This window comes from Paralichthys olivaceus, chromosome 5 (genome assembly GCF_024713975.1).
Source record: "Paralichthys olivaceus isolate ysfri-2021 chromosome 5, ASM2471397v2, whole genome shotgun sequence".
NCBI lineage: Eukaryota > Metazoa > Chordata > Actinopteri > Pleuronectiformes > Paralichthyidae > Paralichthys > Paralichthys olivaceus.
Genome location: NC_091097.1, coordinates 21,921,733 through 21,941,732, shown reverse-complemented (window position 1 = coordinate 21,941,732; position 20,000 = coordinate 21,921,733). Strand labels below are relative to the sequence as shown.

The 20,000-nt window shown below is 41.6% G+C and overlaps 25 non-coding genes across 25 annotated transcripts; all 25 read left to right on the top strand.

Annotated features, from left to right (window-relative positions):
• The first annotated feature begins 5,073 nt into the window (after positions 1-5,073).
• Positions 5,074-5,192, top strand: LOC138408239 (5S ribosomal RNA). Its single transcript, XR_011241558.1, has one exon. It is a non-coding gene; the product is annotated as a 5S ribosomal RNA (ribosomal RNA).
• A 490-nt stretch (positions 5,193-5,682) lies between these two features.
• On the top strand, positions 5,683-5,801 carry LOC138409107 (5S ribosomal RNA). Its single transcript, XR_011242428.1, has one exon. It is a non-coding gene; the product is annotated as a 5S ribosomal RNA (ribosomal RNA).
• A 490-nt stretch (positions 5,802-6,291) lies between these two features.
• LOC138410139 (5S ribosomal RNA) lies at positions 6,292-6,410 on the top strand. Its single transcript, XR_011242935.1, has one exon. It is a non-coding gene; the product is annotated as a 5S ribosomal RNA (ribosomal RNA).
• Positions 6,411-6,900: 490 nt separating this feature from the next.
• On the top strand, positions 6,901-7,019 carry LOC138408750 (5S ribosomal RNA). Its single transcript, XR_011242069.1, has one exon. It is a non-coding gene; the product is annotated as a 5S ribosomal RNA (ribosomal RNA).
• A 490-nt stretch (positions 7,020-7,509) lies between these two features.
• LOC138408238 (5S ribosomal RNA) lies at positions 7,510-7,628 on the top strand. The gene has a single exon (XR_011241557.1). It is a non-coding gene; the product is annotated as a 5S ribosomal RNA (ribosomal RNA).
• A 490-nt stretch (positions 7,629-8,118) lies between these two features.
• Positions 8,119-8,237, top strand: LOC138408749 (5S ribosomal RNA). The gene has a single exon (XR_011242068.1). It is a non-coding gene; the product is annotated as a 5S ribosomal RNA (ribosomal RNA).
• Positions 8,238-8,727: 490 nt separating this feature from the next.
• Positions 8,728-8,846, top strand: LOC138408237 (5S ribosomal RNA). The gene has a single exon (XR_011241556.1). It is a non-coding gene; the product is annotated as a 5S ribosomal RNA (ribosomal RNA).
• A 490-nt stretch (positions 8,847-9,336) lies between these two features.
• Positions 9,337-9,455, top strand: LOC138408486 (5S ribosomal RNA). The gene has a single exon (XR_011241805.1). It is a non-coding gene; the product is annotated as a 5S ribosomal RNA (ribosomal RNA).
• Positions 9,456-9,945: 490 nt separating this feature from the next.
• On the top strand, positions 9,946-10,064 carry LOC138409106 (5S ribosomal RNA). Its single transcript, XR_011242427.1, has one exon. It is a non-coding gene; the product is annotated as a 5S ribosomal RNA (ribosomal RNA).
• A 490-nt stretch (positions 10,065-10,554) lies between these two features.
• Positions 10,555-10,673, top strand: LOC138408748 (5S ribosomal RNA). The gene has a single exon (XR_011242067.1). It is a non-coding gene; the product is annotated as a 5S ribosomal RNA (ribosomal RNA).
• Positions 10,674-11,163: 490 nt separating this feature from the next.
• Positions 11,164-11,282, top strand: LOC138409130 (5S ribosomal RNA). Its single transcript, XR_011242451.1, has one exon. It is a non-coding gene; the product is annotated as a 5S ribosomal RNA (ribosomal RNA).
• Positions 11,283-11,772: 490 nt separating this feature from the next.
• LOC138407892 (5S ribosomal RNA) lies at positions 11,773-11,891 on the top strand. Its single transcript, XR_011241210.1, has one exon. It is a non-coding gene; the product is annotated as a 5S ribosomal RNA (ribosomal RNA).
• Positions 11,892-12,381: 490 nt separating this feature from the next.
• LOC138408591 (5S ribosomal RNA) lies at positions 12,382-12,500 on the top strand. The gene has a single exon (XR_011241910.1). It is a non-coding gene; the product is annotated as a 5S ribosomal RNA (ribosomal RNA).
• A 490-nt stretch (positions 12,501-12,990) lies between these two features.
• Positions 12,991-13,109, top strand: LOC138409596 (5S ribosomal RNA). Its single transcript, XR_011242730.1, has one exon. It is a non-coding gene; the product is annotated as a 5S ribosomal RNA (ribosomal RNA).
• A 490-nt stretch (positions 13,110-13,599) lies between these two features.
• Positions 13,600-13,718, top strand: LOC138408291 (5S ribosomal RNA). The gene has a single exon (XR_011241610.1). It is a non-coding gene; the product is annotated as a 5S ribosomal RNA (ribosomal RNA).
• A 490-nt stretch (positions 13,719-14,208) lies between these two features.
• LOC138409105 (5S ribosomal RNA) lies at positions 14,209-14,327 on the top strand. The gene has a single exon (XR_011242426.1). It is a non-coding gene; the product is annotated as a 5S ribosomal RNA (ribosomal RNA).
• Positions 14,328-14,817: 490 nt separating this feature from the next.
• LOC138408746 (5S ribosomal RNA) lies at positions 14,818-14,936 on the top strand. Its single transcript, XR_011242065.1, has one exon. It is a non-coding gene; the product is annotated as a 5S ribosomal RNA (ribosomal RNA).
• A 490-nt stretch (positions 14,937-15,426) lies between these two features.
• LOC138408687 (5S ribosomal RNA) lies at positions 15,427-15,545 on the top strand. The gene has a single exon (XR_011242006.1). It is a non-coding gene; the product is annotated as a 5S ribosomal RNA (ribosomal RNA).
• Positions 15,546-16,035: 490 nt separating this feature from the next.
• LOC138407891 (5S ribosomal RNA) lies at positions 16,036-16,154 on the top strand. The gene has a single exon (XR_011241209.1). It is a non-coding gene; the product is annotated as a 5S ribosomal RNA (ribosomal RNA).
• A 490-nt stretch (positions 16,155-16,644) lies between these two features.
• Positions 16,645-16,763, top strand: LOC138409594 (5S ribosomal RNA). Its single transcript, XR_011242728.1, has one exon. It is a non-coding gene; the product is annotated as a 5S ribosomal RNA (ribosomal RNA).
• Positions 16,764-17,253: 490 nt separating this feature from the next.
• On the top strand, positions 17,254-17,372 carry LOC138408289 (5S ribosomal RNA). The gene has a single exon (XR_011241608.1). It is a non-coding gene; the product is annotated as a 5S ribosomal RNA (ribosomal RNA).
• A 490-nt stretch (positions 17,373-17,862) lies between these two features.
• On the top strand, positions 17,863-17,981 carry LOC138408539 (5S ribosomal RNA). Its single transcript, XR_011241858.1, has one exon. It is a non-coding gene; the product is annotated as a 5S ribosomal RNA (ribosomal RNA).
• A 490-nt stretch (positions 17,982-18,471) lies between these two features.
• On the top strand, positions 18,472-18,590 carry LOC138408288 (5S ribosomal RNA). Its single transcript, XR_011241607.1, has one exon. It is a non-coding gene; the product is annotated as a 5S ribosomal RNA (ribosomal RNA).
• Positions 18,591-19,080: 490 nt separating this feature from the next.
• On the top strand, positions 19,081-19,199 carry LOC138409363 (5S ribosomal RNA). Its single transcript, XR_011242679.1, has one exon. It is a non-coding gene; the product is annotated as a 5S ribosomal RNA (ribosomal RNA).
• Positions 19,200-19,689: 490 nt separating this feature from the next.
• Positions 19,690-19,808, top strand: LOC138408236 (5S ribosomal RNA). The gene has a single exon (XR_011241555.1). It is a non-coding gene; the product is annotated as a 5S ribosomal RNA (ribosomal RNA).
• Positions 19,809-20,000: the final 192 nt, after the last annotated feature.

Sequence of the window (20,000 nt, the reverse complement as noted above, 5' to 3'; positions counted from 1 at the left end):
TACATAGAGGACCAGGAAATATTGGAGAAGCTGAGTGGATGGGGGGTGACAGCAGTCACAGCAATAAGGAGACGGATGTGGCCGGGGACACAAGTGGCAGACGGGACAAGATTCCTAAAAGTGAAATTCAACGATCAGATCCAGTCCCTCCCATACTCAACAAAATTTAACACAGCCCTCGGAACGGAGTATTTCAGAGTAATTCACGACAAACAAACAAAAGTCTGCAGGATGTGCATGCAGCCAGGGCACATCCTGAGAGAGTGCCCAGAGTTTCAGTGTCACAGATGCGGAGTTCAGGGGCACTACGCAAGGGAATGCGGAAGCCAAATGGACAGGACAAGAGAAAAGAACGGACCCAAAGACGGGAAAGAGAACACCATGGAGATAGAAGGAATAGAAGGAGACACGGAGGAGGAAGAAAGCGAGGGAGAGGCAGGGAGTGAGGACTCGGATGGCAGCGACGGGGAGCGCGGAGCAGCGGAGGAGATGGAGATGACAGAGGCGATCATGATGTCAGCGGCGGAGACGAAGGGAGCAGCGGGGACGGAGTTAGCAGCGGTGAACAAGACAGCAGCGGAGAAAGAGAAGACAACGGGGACGGTGACGACAACGGGGACGGTGACAACGACGGAGAAGGTGACAACAGCGGCGGCGGAGTCAGAAGCGACGAAGCAGACAGCAGCGGAGACGGAGAAGGAAGCGAAGACGGTGACAACGGCGGTGACGGTGGCAACAGCGGTGATGAAGATAGCAGCGGTGAACGCAACAGCGGTGAAGGAGAACGAGGCTGCAGCGGAAAAGGACGGAGTGAGCGGAGAGAAGAAAGCACAAACACACATAGAAGGAGAGGAAGCAGATAAGAAAACAAATGATCAAGACATGGACATGGACTTAATGACCCAAATAATGCAACTAAGAAAGAGACAAAACCCTCAGAGGCAACAGAGACAGTACAAGAAAAGCAAAAGCAAAAACAAATGAACATAACAATACTTATGATAACGATCTTAACGATAAACGCAAGAGGGCTGAACAAAAGGTGGAAAAGACAACACATATATAACCTGAGTGAGTATGATATAATATGTATCCAAGAGACACACTGGGATGAAAGATGCATGATTGAAGTAAAGAAAGAATGGACAGGGGAAATATACTCAAATAATGGTGATGGGAAAGCTAGGGGAGTAGCTATATTAGTGAAAAAAGGAGCGGTGGGGAAGGTGAAGATGTGTGAGAACGATGGTGAAGGGAGGCTGATAGCGATTAAATTTAAACATATGAATGAAGAAATAAAACTCATAAATATACATGCAGCAAACACAGAGAAGGAGAGAAGGATGATGTTCGAACAAATGGGAGTAATGTGTGAAAGCAACAGCTTAATAGTAGGCGATTTCAATGTATGGTGTGGAAAATTAGATGTCTCTGGGAAAATGAAATTTAAAAACGACTCATCAAGAGGGGCATTACAAAAGATAAAAAGAGAGAAAAAACTGTGTGATGCGTGGAGGGAAAGAAACCCAGAGGCAAAAGTATTTTCGAGGAAACAAGTGGTGAAGGGAGAACTAAAACAAAGCAGAATAGACTTAGTGTTAAGTACAAAAAAATTAGCAGAAACAATAAGTGAAATACAGTACAAAATAACAACACTCAGCGATCACATGATGCTAAAATTCACGCTAGGGCAAGAAACAAAGACAAGAGGAGGTGGGGTGTGGTGTTTGAATGGAGAGCTACTTAAGGAAAAAAAATATAAAGAAGGTGTGAGAGAATACATAAAATGGGAGATGAATGAGAGAATGTATGAGGAGGATATAGGGCGGTGGTGGGAAAAATTAAAAGAAGGAATAAAAGAAATAAGCAAAAAATATGGTAGGAACAAGAGCAAGAAAGGGAAAGAGAGAGAAAAGTGGTTAGTGAGGGAGATAGAAAGAGAGGAAGAGAAAGCTGAAAAAGAGGAAAATTATGACACAAAAGAGTACATTAAAAAAAAAAATGAACTAAAAGAAATAGAACAGGGAAAATGCCAAGGAGCAATCATCAGAAGCAGAGCAAGATACACCATAGAGGGAGAGAAATGCACAGGATATTTCCTAGGGCTAGAGAAAACAAGGCAGAAAAACAACTACATTGAACAAGTGGAGGGAAAGAGAGGAGAGAAGATAAAAGACATAGCTGGAATAGTAGAGAGAGTAGAAGAATTTTACAGAGAGCTGTACAAGAAAGAAGAGGTAGACAATGAGAGTAGCAGACAAGTGATTGAGAAAATAAAAAATAGGATAAGCGAGAATGACAGAGAGATGTGTGAGGGAGAGATAAGTAGAGAGGAGATAGAGACAGCAATAAGCGGGTTAGGGAGAAATAAAAGTCCAGGAACAGACGGCTTAATAGGAGAATTCTACATAGAGTTTAGAGAAGAATTAACACCAGTATTAGAGAAGTTGTATAAATGGATAGAAGAAAAGGGAAAGATACCGCAAAGCATGACAACAGGGCTAGTAAGCATAATTCACAAAAAAGGGAGCAGGGATAATTTAGAAAATTATAGACCACTGACAATGTTAAATGGCGACTATAAAATCTTAGCAAAGGTATTAGCAAACAGGATAAAGAAAGTAATAGGGACGGTGGTTGGGAGCACACAAGCATATAGCATACCAGGTAGGGACATAGCAGACACTATAAGCAGCATCAGAGACACAATAACATACATGAAAGAGAACAGGAAAGGGATAGTACTAAGCATAGATCAAAACAAAGCATTCGACAGAGTAGACCACAGTTATCTATATAAAGTATTAGGGAAAGCAGGTTTTGGAAATAAGATGATAGGGAGGATTAGGACAATGTATGAGAAAGCAGCAAGCAAGGTAAAAATTAATGGAATAATCACAAATGAATTTAGAATAGAAAGATCAGTAAGACAGGGATGTCCGTTATCGGCTCTCCTGTACGCATTGTCCGCAGAGCCGTTAGCGGCATTAATATTACAAAACAAGAAAATAAAGGGCATAGAACTACCGGGTGGACAGGTGAGCACGTTATATCAATATGCAGACGACACAACGGTGACAGTGGTAGACAAGGAAAGCGTAGCAGAGACGTTAGAAAGTGTAGAACTATTTGGTAGGGCATCAGGAGCAAGTATGGGAGCAACCAGTTTTTCTAAACCCAAAAATAACAATTAATGGAGCAACAATATACAACAGAACCATATGGAATGCAGGGATCAGGAAAGTAAAGGATATAGTGTACGAGCATGTTCCAGGCTTCATGGGAGCACAAGTGATAGTGGATGAAGTAAGAGGGAGGGGGGACGAGATATGGTTGGGAACAGCAGAAGCAATAATGGAAAAAATTAAGAAGGCAATGCCGAAAGAATGGATGGACATGATTGAGAGAGAGGCTGGGGTGAGGGAAGAAAGAGAGATAGAAATGTATGTGGGCAAAGGAGAGAGCAGAATGAGTCTGAACTGTGTGAAAACAAAAATACTCTATAAATGTTTAAGAGGGGAAGAAGTGAGAAGACCGGCTGCTGAGAATGTATGGAAGAAAGTTATGGATGGACTGGATGCAGAAAAGATATGGATGAATCTAAGAGTGAAATGGAACAGCATAGAGTGTGAAAACTTTGATTATCTCTTGAGACACAATAGAATTTTCAATAACCTGATCATAAGCAAGTTTGATGTGAATGTGAAAAAGGAATGTGATGTGTGTAAGATAAAAGTGGAAACATGTATGCATGAGTTTGTCGAATGCAGTGAGTTAGAAAGTTTCTTTGAGAGGATGAAAGGAACGATAAGCAGATGCTGGGAAGGGAAATTGATAGAAAGGATGGAATGGAGAAAGATGTGGCTGTTTGGGATGAATGGCAGAGTGAAAGAGTGTAATATTAATCTGTTAAACTATGTGTTGAGTCATGCAAGATATGCAGTTAAACTCAGGAGAAACTTGGCCCATTATGAAAAGAAAAAAGCTGAAGTATGGAGTGTGTTTAAAAACATGATAAAAAGAGATGTAAACATGATACACAGATACACGGAAAAAGAAGAGTTTAAAAAAGGATTTGTGGATGGAAGCACTCTGATAGAGGTAACAGATGATGGGAATGTGGAATTTGATTTCGGCAAAAATGAATGAAAAGTGTTGTATGTGCCAGCTGTAAGTGTCAATATGTAATGGCATTTTTAAAAAAATTAGGTGTCTTCTTATTGGTTTTGTTTTGTTTTGTTGTTTTGTTGTTTTGTTTATTTTATTTTGTTTGTTTGTTTGTTTGTTTTGTTGTTGCATTGTTGTTGGTTTTTCTGATGTTTTCTGTTTTTCTCATTTTCTGACTTAAATATTCATTATCTATGGAAGTGTGGGTCTTATCTCAGACAGTAGTCTGAGATAATGACGAGATATGTATATAAATGTAATATCTGTACATAAAATGTATGAAAATTATGTATTTTTGATAATAAAAAAAAAAAAAAAAACACGCCCGATCTCGTCTGATCTCGGAAGCTAAGCAGGGTCGGGCCTGGTTAGTACTTGAATTGGAGACCGCCTGGGAATACCAGGTGCTGTAAGCTTTTTAGACTTTTCTTTGCAGAGGGCGCTGTTGCTGCTGCTTCAGAGGAGACACCTCTTGGAAAGAGCAGGAAAGACTGTTCATCAAAGGAAAAAAGAATATGGAACCCTCACATCATCACTGAAAGGTGAAAGTGAGCATTCATCAGATTTGTTTCTAATCAAAACACTACTTTATTCATGTTTTATTAACATATCATTTTCAAATTGTCTTATTTGGAGAGAGCAATGAGAGAGCAGGGAGTTTACTCTGCATCAGGGAAACAACTGGATATGAAACACTGACAATATTGCTGAAGGTCATTTTTGAAAATTGTAATGATTTTTTTCTTGCAACGATATGACAAAATTGCACCTTGAGATTGATTTTGGAACAATTGACCCTCCCGCCCACCCACACCTCAAGATGCTATGGTTGCAAAGCAACAGAAGAACCATTGATGATGGTGATGATTCACATGTATAAAGGAGGTATTGTGGGTGGAGTTAATCGCTTACGGCCATACCACCCTGAACACGCCCGATCTCGTCTGATCTCGGAAGCTAAGCAGGGTCGGGCCTGGTTAGTACTTGAATGGGAGACCGCCTGGGAATACCAGGTGCTGTAAGCTTTTTAGACTTTTCTTTGCAGAGGGCGCTGTTGCTGCTGCTTCAGAGGAGACACCTCTTGGAAAGAGCAGGAAAGACTGTTCATCAAAGGAAAAAAGAATATGGAACCCTCACATCATCACTGAAAGGTGAAAGTGAGCATTCATCAGATTTGTTTCTAATCAAAACACTACTTTATTCATGTTTTATTGACATATCATTTTCAAATTGTCTTATTTGGAGAGAGCAATGAGAGAGCAGGGAGTTTACTCTGCATCAGGGAAATAACTGGATATGAAACACTGACAATATTGCTGAAGGTCATTTTTGAAAATTGTAATGATTTTTTTCTTGCAACGATATGACAAAATTGCACCTTGAGATTGATTTTGGAACAATTGACCCTCCCGCCCACCCACACCTCAAGATGCTATGGTTGCAAAGCAACAGAAGAACCATTGATGATGGTGATGATTCACATGTATAAAGGAGGTATTGTGGGTGGAGTTTATCGCTTACGGCCATACCACCCTGAACACGCCCGATCTCGTCTGATCTCGGAAGCTAAGCAGGGTCGGGCCTGGTTAGTACTTGAATTGGAGACCGCCTGGGAATACCAGGTGCTGTAAGCTTTTTAGACTTTTCTTTGCAGAGGGCGCTGTTGCTGCTGCTTCAGAGGAGACACCTCTTGGAAAGAGCAGGAAAGACTGTTCATCAAAGGAAAAAAGAATATGGAACCCTCACATCATCACTGAAAGGTGAAAGTGAGCATTCATCAGATTTGTTTCTAATCAAAACACTACTTTATTCATGTTTTATTGACATATCATTTTCAAATTGTCTTATTTGGAGAGAGAAATGAGAGAGCAGGGAGTTTACTCTGCATCAGGGAAACAACTGGATATGAAACACTGACAATATTGCTGAAGGTCATTTTTGAAAATTGTAATGATTTTTTTCTTGCAACGATATGACAAAATTGCACCTTGAGATTGATTTTGGAACAATTGACCCTCCCGCCCACCCACACCTCAAGATGCTATGGTTGCAAAGCAACAGAAGAACCATTGATGATGGTGATGATTCACATGTATAAAGGAGGTATTGTGGGTGGAGTTAATCGCTTACGGCCATACCACCCTGAACACGCCCGATCTCGTCTGATCTCGGAAGTTAAGCAGGGTCGGGCCTGGTTAGTACTTGGATGGGAGACCGCCTGGGAATACCAGGTGCTGTAAGCTTTTTAGACTTTTCTTTGCAGAGGGCGCTGTTGCTGCTGCTTCAGAGGAGACACCTCTTGGAAAGAACAGGAAAGACTGTTCATCAAAGGAAAAAAGAATATGGAACCCTCACATCATCACTGAAAGGTGAAAGTGAGCATTCATCAGATTTGTTTCTAATCAAAACACTACTTTATTCATGTTTTATTAACATATCATTTTCAAATTGTCTTATTTGGAGAGAGCGATGAAAGAGCAGGGAGTTTACTCTGCATCAGGGAAACAACTGGATATGAAACACTGACAATATTGCTGAAGGTCATTTTTGAAAATTGTAATGATTTTTTTCTTGCAACGATATGACAAAATTGCACCTTGAGATTGATTTTGGAACAATTGACCCTCCCGCCCACCCACACCTCAAGATGCTATGGTTGCAAAGCAACAGAAGAACCATTGATGATGGTGATGATTCACATGTATAAAGGAGGTATTGTGGGTGGAGTTAATCGCTTACGGCCATACCACCCTGAACACGCCCGATCTCGTCTGATCTCGGAAGCTAAGCAGGGTCGGGCCTGGTTAGTACTTGAATGGGAGACTGCCTGGGAATACCAGGTGCTGTAAGCTTTTTAGACTTTTCTTTGCAGAGGGCGCTGTTGCTGCTGCTTCAGAGGAGACACCTCTTGGAAAGAGCAGGAAAGACTGTTCATCAAAGGAAAAAAGAATATGGAACCCTCACATCATCACTGAAAGGTGAAAGTGAGCATTCATCAGATTTGTTTCTAATCAAAACACTACTTTATTCATGTTTTATTGACATATCATTTTCAAATTGTCTTATTTGGAGAGAGCGATGAAAGAGCAGGGAGTTTACTCTGCATCAGGGAAACAACTGGATATGAAACACTGACAATATTGCTGAAGGTCATTTTTGAAAATTGTAATGATTTTTTTCTTGCAACGATATGACAAAATTGCACCTTGAGATTGATTTTGGAACAATTGACCCTCCCGCCCACCCACACCTCAAGATGCTATGGTTGCAAAGCAACAGAAGAACCATTGATGATGGTGATGATTCACATGTATAAAGGAGGTATTGTGGGTGGAGTTAATCGCTTACGGCCATACCACCCTGAACACGCCCGATCTCGTCTGATCTCGGAAGCTAAGCAGGGTCGGGCCTGGTTAGTACTTGAATGGGAGACCGCCTGGGAATACCAGGTGCTGTAAGCTTTTTAGACTTTTCTTTGCAGAGGGCGCTGTTGCTGCTGCTTCAGAGGAGACACCTCTTGGAAAGAGCAGGAAAGACTGTTCATCAAAGGAAAAAAGAATATGGAACCCTCACATCATCACTGAAAGGTGAAAGTGAGCATTCATCAGATTTGTTTCTAATCAAAACACTACTTTATTCATGTTTTATTAACATATCATTTTCAAATTGTCTTATTTGGAGAGAGCGATGAAAGAGCAGGGAGTTTACTCTGCATCAGGGAAACAACTGGATATGAAACACTGACAATATTGCTGAAGGTCATTTTTGAAAATTGTAATGATTTTTTTCTTGCAACGATATGACAAAATTGCACCTTGAGATTGATTTTGGAACAATTGACCCTCCCGCCCACCCACACCTCAAGATGCTATGGTTGCAAAGCAACAGAAGAACCATTGATGATGGTGATGATTCACATGTATAAAGGAGGTATTGTGGGTGGAGTTAATCGCTTACGGCCATACCACCCTGAACACGCCCGATCTCGTCTGATCTCGGAAGCTAAGCAGGGTCGGGCCTGGTTAGTACTTGAATGGGAGACTGCCTGGGAATACCAGGTGCTGTAAGCTTTTTAGACTTTTCTTTGCAGAGGGCGCTGTTGCTGCTGCTTCAGAGGAGACACCTCTTGGAAAGAGCAGGAAAGACTGTTCATCAAAGGAAAAAAGAATATGGAACCCTCACATCATCACTGAAAGGTGAAAGTGAGCATTCATCAGATTTGTTTCTAATCAAAACACTACTTTATTCATGTTTTATTGACATATCATTTTCAAATTGTCTTATTTGGAGAGAGCGATGAAAGAGCAGGGAGTTTACTCTGCATCAGGGAAACAACTGGATATGAAACACTGACAATATTGCTGAAGGTCATTTTTGAAAATTGTAATGATTTTTTTCTTGCAACGATATGACAAAATTGCACCTTGAGATTGATTTTGGAACAATTGACCCTCCCGCCCACCCACACCTCAAGATGCTATGGTTGCAAAGCAACAGAAGAACCATTGATGATGGTGATGATTCACATGTATAAAGGAGGTATTGTGGGTGGAGTTAATCGCTTACGGCCATACCACCCTGAACACGCCCGATCTCGTCTGATCTCGGAAGCTAAGCAGGGTCGGGCCTGGTTAGTACTTGAATGGGAGACCGCCTGGGAATACCAGGTGCTGTAAGCTTTTTAGACTTTTCTTTGCAGAGGGCGCTGTTGCTGCTGCTTCAGAGGAGACACCTCTTGGAAAGAGCAGGAAAGACTGTTCATCAAAGGAAAAAAGAATATGGAACCCTCACATCATCACTGAAAGGTGAAAGTGAGCATTCATCAGATTTGTTTCTAATCAAAACACTACTTTATTCATGTTTTATTAACATATCATTTTCAAATTGTCTTATTTGGAGAGAGCGATGAAAGAGCAGGGAGTTTACTCTGCATCAGGGAAACAACTGGTTATGAAACACTGACAATATTGCTGAAGGTCATTTTTGAAAATTGTAATGATTTTTTTCTTGCAACGATATGACAAAATTGCACCTTGAGATTGATTTTGGAACAATTGACCCTCCCGCCCACCCACACCTCAAGATGCTATGGTTGCAAAGCAACAGAAGAACCATTGATGATGGTGATGATTCACATGTATAAAGGAGGTATTGTGGGTGGAGTTAATCGCTTACGGCCATACCACCCTGAACACGCCTGATCTCGTCCGATCTCGGAAGCTAAGCAGGGTCGGGCCTGGTTAGTACTTGAATGGGAGACCGCCTGGGAATACCAGGTGCTGTAAGCTTTTTAGACTTTTCTTTGCAGAGGGCGCTGTTGCTGCTGCTTCAGAGGAGACACCTCTTGGAAAGAGCAGGAAAGACTGTTCATCAAAGGAAAAAAGAATATGGAACCCTCACATCATCACTGAAAGGTGAAAGTGAGCATTCATCAGATTTGTTTCTAATCAAAACCCTACTTTATTCATGTTTTATTGACATATCATTTTCAAATTGTCTTATTTGGAGAGAGCAATGAGAGAGCAGGGAGTTTACTCTGCATCAGGGAAACAACTGGATATGAAACACTGACAATATTGCTGAAGGTCATTTTTGAAAATTGTAATGATTTTTTTCTTGCAACGATATGACAAAATTGCACCTTGAGATTGATTTTGGAACAATTGACCCTCCCGCCCACCCACACCTCAAGATGCTATGGTTGCAAAGCAACAGAAGAACCATTGATGATGGTGATGATTCACATGTATAAAGGAGGTATTGTGGGTGGAGTTAATCGCTTACGGCCATACCACCCTGAACACGCCCGATCTCGTCTGATCTCGGAAGCTAAGCAGGGTCGGGCCTGGTTAGTACTTGAATTGGAGACCGCCTGGGAATACCAGGTGCTGTAAGCTTTTTAGACTTTTCTTTGCAGAGGGCGCTGTTGCTGCTGCTTCAGAGGAGACACCTCTTGGAAAGAGCAGGAAAGACTGTTCATCAAAGGAAAAAAGAATATGGAACCCTCACATCATCACTGAAAGGTGAAAGTGAGCATTCATCAGATTTGTTTCTAATCAAAACACTACTTTATTCATGTTTTATTGACATATCATTTTCAAATTGTCTTATTTGGAGAGAGCAATGAGAGAGCAGGGAGTTTACTCTGCATCAGGGAAACAACTGGATATGAAACACTGACAATATTGCTGAAGGTCATTTTTGAAAATTGTAATGATTTTTTTCTTGCAACGATATGACAAAATTGCACCTTGAGATTGATTTTGGAACAATTGACCCTCCCGCCCACCCACACCTCAAGATGCTATGGTTGCAAAGCAACAGAAGAACCATTGATGATGGTGATGATTCACATGTATAAAGGAGGTATTGTGGGTGGAGTTAATCGCTTACGGCCATACCACCCTGAACACGCCCGATCTCGTCTGATCTCGGAAGCTAAGCAGGGTCGGGCCTGGTTAGTACTTGAATGGGAGACTGCCTGGGAATACCAGGTGCTGTAAGCTTTTTAGACTTTTCTTTGCAGAGGGCGCTGTTGCTGCTGCTTCAGAGGAGACACCTCTTGGAAAGAGCAGGAAAGACTGTTCATCAAAGGAAAAAAGAATATGGAACCCTCACATCATCACTGAAAGGTGAAAGTGAGCATTCATCAGATTTGTTTCTAATCAAAACACTACTTTATTCATGTTTTATTGACATATCATTTTCAAATTGTCTTATTTGGAGAGAGCAATGAGAGAGCAGGGAGTTTACTCTGCATCAGGGAAACAACTGGATATGAAACACTGACAATATTGCTGAAGGTCATTTTTGAAAATTGTAATGATTTTTTTCTTGCAACGATATGACAAAATTGCACCTTGAGATTGATTTTGGAACAATTGACCCTCCCGCCCACCCACACCTCAAGATGCTATGGTTGCAAAGCAACAGAAGAACCATTGATGATGGTGATGATTCACATGTATAAAGGAGGTATTGTGGGTGGAGTTAATCGCTTACGGCCATACCACCCTGAACAAGCCCGATCTCGTCCGATCTTGGAAGCTAAGCAGGGTCGGGCCTGGTTAGTACTTGAATGGGAGACCGCCTGGGAATACCAGGTGCTGTAAGCTTTTTAGACTTTTCTTTGCAGAGGGCGCTGTTGCTGCTGCTTCAGAGGAGACACCTCTTGGAAAGAGCAGGAAAGACTGTTCATCAAAGGAAAAAAGAATATGGAACCCTCACATCATCACTGAAAGGTGAAAGTGAGCATTCATCAGATTTGTTTCTAATCAAAACACTACTTTATTCATGTTTTATTAACATATCATTTTCAAATTGTCTTATTTGGAGAGAGCGATGAAAGAGCAGGGAGTTTCCTCTGCATCAGGGAAACAACTGGATATGAAACACTGACAATATTGCTGAAGGTCATTTTTGAAAATTGTAATGATTTTTTTCTTGCAACGATATGACAAAATTGCACCTTGAGATTGATTTTGGAACAATTGACCCTCCCGCCCACCCACACCTCAAGATGCTATGGTTGCAAAGCAACAAAAGAACCATTGATGATGGTGATGATTCACATGTATAAAGGAGGTATTGTGGGTGGAGTTAATCGCTTACGGCCATACCACCCTGAACACGCCCGATCTCGTCCGATCTCGGAAGCTAAGCAGGGTCGGGCCTGGTTAGTACTTGAATGGGAGACCGCCTGGGAATACCAGGTGCTGTAAGCTTTTTAGACTTTTCTTTGCAGAGGGCGCTGTTGCTGCTGCTTCAGAGGAGACACCTCTTGGAAAGAGCAGGAAAGACTGTTCATCAAAGGAAAAAAGAATATGGAACCCTCACATCATCACTGAAAGGTGAAAGTGAGCATTCATCAGATTTGTTTCTAATCAAAACACTACTTTATTCATGTTTTATTGACATATCATTTTCAAATTGTCTTATTTGGAGAGAGCGATGAGAGAGCAGGGAGTTTACTCTGCATCAGGGAAACAACTGGTTATGAAACACTGACAATATTGCTGAAGGTCATTTTTGAAAATTGTAATGATTTTTTTCTTGCAACGATATGACAAAATTGCACCTTGAGATTGATTTTGGAACAATTGACCCTCCCGCCCACCCACACCTCAAGATGCTATGGTTGCAAAGCAACAGAAGAACCATTGATGATGATGATGATTCACATGTATAAAGGAGGTATTGTGGGTGGAGTTAATCGCTTACGGCCATACCATCCTGAACACGCCCGATCTCGTCTGATCTCGGAAGCTAAGCAGGGTCGGGCCTGGTTAGTACTTGAATGGGAGACCGCCTGGGAATACCAGGTGCTGTAAGCTTTTTAGACTTTTCTTTGCAGAGGGCACTGTTGCTGCTGCTTCAGAGGAGACACCTCTTGGAAAGAGCAGGAAAGACTGTTCATCAAAGGAAAAAAGAATATGGAACCCTCACATCATCACTGAAAGGTGAAAGTGAGCATTCATCAGATTTGTTTCTAATCAAAACACTACTTTATTCATGTTTTATTAACATATCATTTTCAAATTGTCTTATTTGGAGAGAGCGATGAAAGAGCAGGGAGTTTCCTCTGCATCAGGGAAACAACTGGATATGAAACACTGACAATATTGCTGAAGGTCATTTTTGAAAATTGTAATGATTTTTTTCTTGCAACGATATGACAAAATTACACCTTGAGATTGATTTTGGAACAATTGACCCCCCTGCCCACCCGCACCTCAAGATTCTATGGTTGCAAAGCAACAGAAGAACCATTGATGATGGTGATGATTCACATGTATAAAGGAGGTATTGTGGGTGGAGTTAATCGCTTACGGCCATACCACCCTGAACACGCCCGATCTCGTCTGATCTCGGAAACTAAGCACGGTCAGGCCTGGTTAGTACTTGGATGGGAGACTGCCTAGGAATACCAGGTGCTGTAAGCTTTTTAGACTTTTCTTTGCAGAGGGCGCTGTTGCTGCTGCTTCAGAGGAGACACCTCTTGGAAAGAGCAGGAAAGACTGTTCATCAAAGGAAAAAAGAATATGGAACCCTCACATCATCACTGAAAGGTGAAAGTGAGCATTCATCAGATTTGTTTCTAATCAAAACACTACTTTATTCATGTTTTATTAACATATCATTTTCAAATTGTCTTATTTGGAGAGAGCGATGAAAGAGCAGGGAGTTTCCTCTACATCAGGGAAAAAACTGGATATGAAACACTGACAATATTGCTGAAGGTCATTTTTGAAAATTGTAATGATTTTTTTCTTGCAATGATATGACAAAATTGCACCTTGAGATTGATTTTGGAACAATTGACCCTCCCGCCCACCCACACCTCAAGATGCTATGGTTGCAAAGCAACAGAAGAACCATTGATGATGGTGATGATTCACATGTATAAAGGAGGTATTGTGGGTGGAGTTAATCGCTTACGGCCATACCACCCTGAACACGCCCGATCTCGTCCGATCTCGGAAGCTAAGCAGGGTGGGGCCTGGTTAGTACTTGAATGGGAGACCGCCTGGGAATACCAGGTGCTGTAAGCTTTTTAGACTTTTCTTTGCAGAGGGCGCTGTTGCTGCTGCTTCAGAGGAGACACCTCTTGGAAAGAGCAGGAAAGACTGTTCATCAAAGGAAAAAAGAATATGGAACCCTCACATCATCACTGAAAGGTGAAAGTGAGCATTCATCAGATTTGTTTCTAATCAAAACCCTACTTTATTCATGTTTTATTGACATATCATTTTCAAATTGTCTTATTTGGAGAGAGCAATGAGAGAGCAGGGAGTTTACTCTGCATCAGGGAAACAACTGGATATGAAACACTGACAATATTGCTGAAGGTCATTTTTGAAAATTGTAATGATTTTTTTCTTGCAACGATATGACAAAATTGCACCTTGAGATTGATTTTGGAACAATTGACCCTCCCGCCCACCCACACCTCAAGATGCTATGGTTGCAAAGCAACAGAAGAACCATTGATGATGGTGATGATTCACATGTATAAAGGAGGTATTGTGGGTGGAGTTAATCGCTTACGGCCATACCACCCTGAACACGCCCGATCTCGTCTGATCTCGGAAGCTAAGCAGGGTCGGGCCTGGTTAGTACTTGAATTGGAGACCGCCTGGGAATACCAGGTGCTGTAAGCTTTTTAGACTTTTCTTTGCAGAGGGCGCTGTTGCTGCTGCTTCAGAGGAGACACCTCTTGGAAAGAGCAGGAAAGACTGTTCATCAAAGGAAAAAAGAATATGGAACCCTCACATCATCACTGAAAGGTGAAAGTGAGCATTCATCAGATTTGTTTCTAATCAAAACACTACTTTATTCATGTTTTATTGACATATCATTTTCAAATTGTCTTATTTGGAGAGAGCAATGAGAGAGCAGGGAGTTTACTCTGCATCAGGGAAACAACTGGATATGAAACACTGACAATATTGCTGAAGGTCATTTTTGAAAATTGTAATGATTTTTTTCTTGCAACGATATGACAAAATTGCACCTTGAGATTGATTTTGGAACAATTGACCCTCCCGCCCACCCACACCTCAAGATGCTATGGTTGCAAAGCAACAGAAGAACCATTGATGATGGTGATGATTCACATGTATAAAGGAGGTATTGTGGGTGGAGTTAATCGCTTACGGCCATACCACCCTGAACACGCCCGATCTCGTCTGATCTCGGAAGCTAAGCAGGGTCGGGCCTGGTTAGTACTTGAATGGGAGACTGCCTGGGAATACCAGGTGCTGTAAGCTTTTTAGACTTTTCTTTGCAGAGGGCGCTGTTGCTGCTGCTTCAGAGGAGACACCTCTTGGAAAGAGCAGGAAAGACTGTTCATCAAAGGAAAAAAGAATATGGAACCCTCACATCATCACTGAAAGGTGAAAGTGAGCATTCATCAGATTTGTTTCTAATCAAAACACTACTTTATTCATGTTTTATTGACATATCATTTTCAAATTGTCTTATTTGGAGAGAGCAATGAGAGAGCAGGGAGTTTACTCTGCATCAGGGAAACAACTGGATATGAAACACTGACAATATTGCTGAAGGTCATTTTTGAAAATTGTAATGATTTTTTTCTTGCAACGATATGACAAAATTGCACCTTGAGATTGATTTTGGAACAATTGACCCTCCCGCCCACCCACACCTCAAGATGCTATGGTTGCAAAGCAACAGAAGAACCATTGATGATGGTGATGATTCACATGTATAAAGGAGGTATTGTGGGTGGAGTTAATCGCTTACGGCCATACCACCCTGAACAAGCCCGATCTCGTCCGATCTCGGAAGCTAAGCAGGGTTGGGCCTGGTTAGTACTTGAATGGGAGACCGCCTGGGAATACCAGGTGCTGTAAGCTTTTTAGACTTTTCTTTGCAGAGGGCGCTGTTGCTGCTGCTTCAGAGGAGACACCTCTTGGAAAGAGCAGGAAAGACTGTTCATCAAAGGAAAAAAGAATATGGAACCCTCACATCATCACTGAAAGGTGAAAGTGAGCATTCATCAGATTTGTTTCTAATCAAAACACTACTTTATTCATGTTTTATTAACATATCATTTTCAAATTGTCTTATTTGGAGAGAGCGATGAAAGAGCAGGGAGTTTCCTCTGCATCAGGGAAACAACTGGATATGAAACACTGACAATATTGCTGAAGGTCATTTTTGAAAATTGTAATGATTTTTTTCTTGCAACGATATGACAAAATTGCACCTTGAGATTGATTTTGGAACAATTGACCCTCCCGCCCACCCACACCTCAAGATGCTATGGTTGCAAAGCAACAAAAGAACCATTGATGATGGTGATGATTCACATGTATAAAGGAGGTATTGTGGGTGGAGTTAATCGCTTACGGCCATACCACCCTGAACACGCCCGATCTCGTCCGATCTCGGAAGCTAAGCAGGGTCGGGCCTGGTTAGTACTTGAATGGGAGACCGCCTGGGAATACCAGGTGCTGTAAGCTTTTTAGACTTTTCTTTGCAGAGGGCGCTGTTGCTGCTGCTTCAGAGGAGACACCTCTTGGAAAGAGCAGGAAAGACTGTTCATCAAAGGAAAAAAGAATATGGAACCCTCACATCATCACTGAAAGGTGAAAGTGAGCATTCATCAGATTTGTTTCTAATCAAAACACTACTTTATTCATGTTTTATTGACATATCATTTTCAAATTGTCTTATTTGGAGAGAGCGATGAGAGAGCAGGGAGTTTACTCTGCATCAGGGAAACAACTGGTTATGAAACACTGACAATATTGCTGAAGGTCATTTTTGAAAATTGTAATGATTTTTTTCTTGCAACGATATGACAAAATTGCACCTTGAGATTGATTTTGGAACAATTGACCCTCCCGCCCACCCACACCTCAAGATGCTATGGTTGCAAAGCAACAGAAGAACCATTGATGATGATGATGATTCACATGTATAAAGGAGGTATTGTGGGTGGAGTTAATCGCTTACGGCCATACCACCCTGAACACGCCCGATCTCGTCTGATCTCGGAAACTAAGCACGGTCAGGCCTGGTTAGTACTTGGATGGGAGACTGCCTAGGAATACCAGGTGCTGTAAGCTTTTTAGACTTTTCTTTGCAGAGGGCGCTGTTGCTGCTGCTTCAGAGGAGACACCTCTTGGAAAGAGCAGGAAAGACTGTTCATCAAAGGAAAAAAGAATATGGAACCCTCACATCATCACTGAAAGGTGAAAGTGAGCATTCATCAGATTTGTTTCTAATCAAAACACTACTTTATTCATGTTTTATTAACATATCATTTTCAAATTGTCTTATTTGGAGAGAGCGATGAAAGAGCAGGGAGTTTCCTCTACATCAGGGAAAAAACTGGATATGAAACACTGACAATATTGCTGAAGGTCATTTTTGAAAATTGTAATGATTTTTTTCTTGCAATGATATGACAAAATTGCACCTTGAGATTGATTTTGGAACAATTGACCCTCCCGCCCACCCACACCTCAAGATGCTATGGTTGCAAAGCAACAGAAGAACCATTGATGATGGTGATGATTCACATGTATAAAGGAGGTATTGTGGGTGGAGTTAATCGCTTACGGCCATACCACCCTGAACACGCCCGATCTCGTCCGATCTCGGAAGCTAAGCAGGGTGGGGCCTGGTTAGTACTTGAATGGGAGACCGCCTGGGAATACCAGGTGCTGTAAGCTTTTTAGACTTTTCTTTGCAGAGGGCGCTGTTGCTGCTGCTTCAGAGGAGACACCTCTTGGAAAGAGCAGGAAAGACTGTTCATCAAAGGAAAAAAGAATATGGAACCCTCACATCATCACTGAAAGGTGAAAGTGAGCATTCATCAGATTTGTTTCTAATCAAAACACTACTTTATTCATGTTTTATTGACATATCATTTTCAAATTGTCTTATTTGGAGAGAGCAATGAGAGAGCAGGGAGTTTACTCTGCATCAGGGAAACAACTGGATATGAAACACTGACAATATTGCTGAAGGTCATTTTTGAAAATTGTAATGATTTTTTTCTTGCAACGATATGACAAAATTGCACCTTGAGATTGATTTTGGAACAATTGACCCTCCCGCCCACCCACACCTCAAGATGCTATGGTTGCAAAGCAACAGAAGAACCATTGATGATGGTGATGATTCACATGTATAAAGGAGGTATTGTGGGTGGAGTTAATCGCTTACGGCCATACCACCCTGAACACGCCCGATCTCGTCCGATCTCGGAAGCTAAGCAGGGTCGGGCCTGGTTAGTACTTGAATGGGACACCGCCTGGGAATACCAGGTGCTGTAAGCTTTTTAGACTTTTCTTTGCAGAGGGCGCTGTTGCTGCTGCTTCAGAGGAGACACCTCTTGGAAAGAGCAGGAAAGACTGTTCATCAAAGGAAAAAAGAATATGGAACCCTCACATCATCACTGAAAGGTGAAAGTGAGCATTCATCAGATTTGTTTCTAATCAAAACACTACTTTATTCATGTTTTATTAACATATCATTTTCAAATTGTCTTATTTGGAGAGAGCGATGAAAGAGCAGGGAGTTTCCTCTGCATCAGGGAAACAACTGGATATGAAACACTGACAATATTGCTGAAGGTCATTTTTGAAAATTGTAATGATTTTTTTCTTGCAACGATATGACAAAATTGCACCTTGAGATTGATTTTGGAACAATTGACCCTCCCGCCCACCCACACCTCAAGATGCTATGGTTGCAAAGCAACAGAAGAACCATTGATGATGGTGATGATTCACATGTATAAAGGAGGTATTGTGGGTGGAGTTAATCGCTTACGGCCATACCACCCTGAACACGCCCGATCTCGTCCGATCTCGGAAGCTAAGCAGGGTGGGGCCTGGTTAGTACTTGAATGGGAGACCGCCTGGGAATACCAGGTGCTGTAAGCTTTTTAGACTTTTCTTTGCAGAGGGCGCTGTTGCTGCTGCTTCAGAGGAGACACCTCTTGGAAAGAGCAGGAAAGACTGTTCATCAAAGGAAAAAAGAATATGGAACCCTCACATCATCACTGAAAGGTGAAAGTGAGCATTCATCAGATTTGTTTCTAATCAAAACACTACTTTATTCATGTTTTATTGACATATCATTTTCAAATTGTCTTATTTGGAGAGAGCGATGAGAGAGCAGGGAGTTTACTCTGCATCAGGGAAACAACTGGATATGAAACACTGACAATATTGCTGAAGGTCATTTTTGAAAATTGTAATGATTTTTTTCTTGCAACGATATGACAAAATTGCACCTTGAGATTGATTTTGGAACAATTGACCCTCCCGCCCACCCACACCTCAAGATGCTATTGTTGCAAAGCAACAGAAGAACCATTGATGATGGTGATGATTCACATGTATAAAGGAGGTATTGTGGGTGGAGTTAATCGCTTACGGCCATACCATCCTGAACACGCCCGATCTCGTCCGATCTCGGAAGCTAAGCACGGTCAGGCCTGGTTAGTACTTGGATGGGAGACTGCCTAGGAATACCAGGTGCTGTAAGCTTTTTAGACTTTTCTTTGCAGAGGGCGCTGTTGCTGCTGCTTCAGAGGAGACACCTCTTGGAAAGAGCAGGAAAGACTGTTCATCAAAGGAAAAAAGAATATGGAACCCTCACATCATCACTGAAAGGTGAAAGTGAGCATTCATCAGATTTGTTTCTAATCAAAACACTACTTTATTCATGTTTTATTAACATATCATTTTCAAATTGTCTTATTTGGAGAGAGCGATGAAAGAGCAGGGAGTTTCCTCTGCATCAGGGAAACAACTGGATATGAAACACTGACAATATTGCTGAAGGTCATTTTTGAAAATTGTAATGATTTTTTTCTTGCAACGATATGACAAAATTGCAACTTGAGATTGATTTTGGAACAATTGACCCTCCCGCCCACCCACACCTCAAGATGCTATGGTTGCAAAGCAACAGAAGAACCATTGATGATGGTGATGATTCACATGTATAAAGGAGGTATTGTGGGTGGAGTTAATCGCTTACGGCCATACCACCCTGAACACGCCCGATCTCGTCTGATCTCGGAAGCTAAGCAGGGTCGGGCCTGGTTAGTACTTGAATGGGAGACCGCCTGGGAATACCAGGTGCTGTAAGCTTTTTAGACTTTTCTTTGCAGAGGGCACTGTTGCTGCTGCTTCAGAGGAGACACCTCTTGGAAAGAGCAGGAAAGACTGTTCATCAAAGGAAAAAAGAATATGGAACCCTCACATCATCACTGAAAGGTGAAAGTGAGCATTCATCAGATTTGTTTCTAATCAAAACACTACTTTATTCATGTTTTATTAACA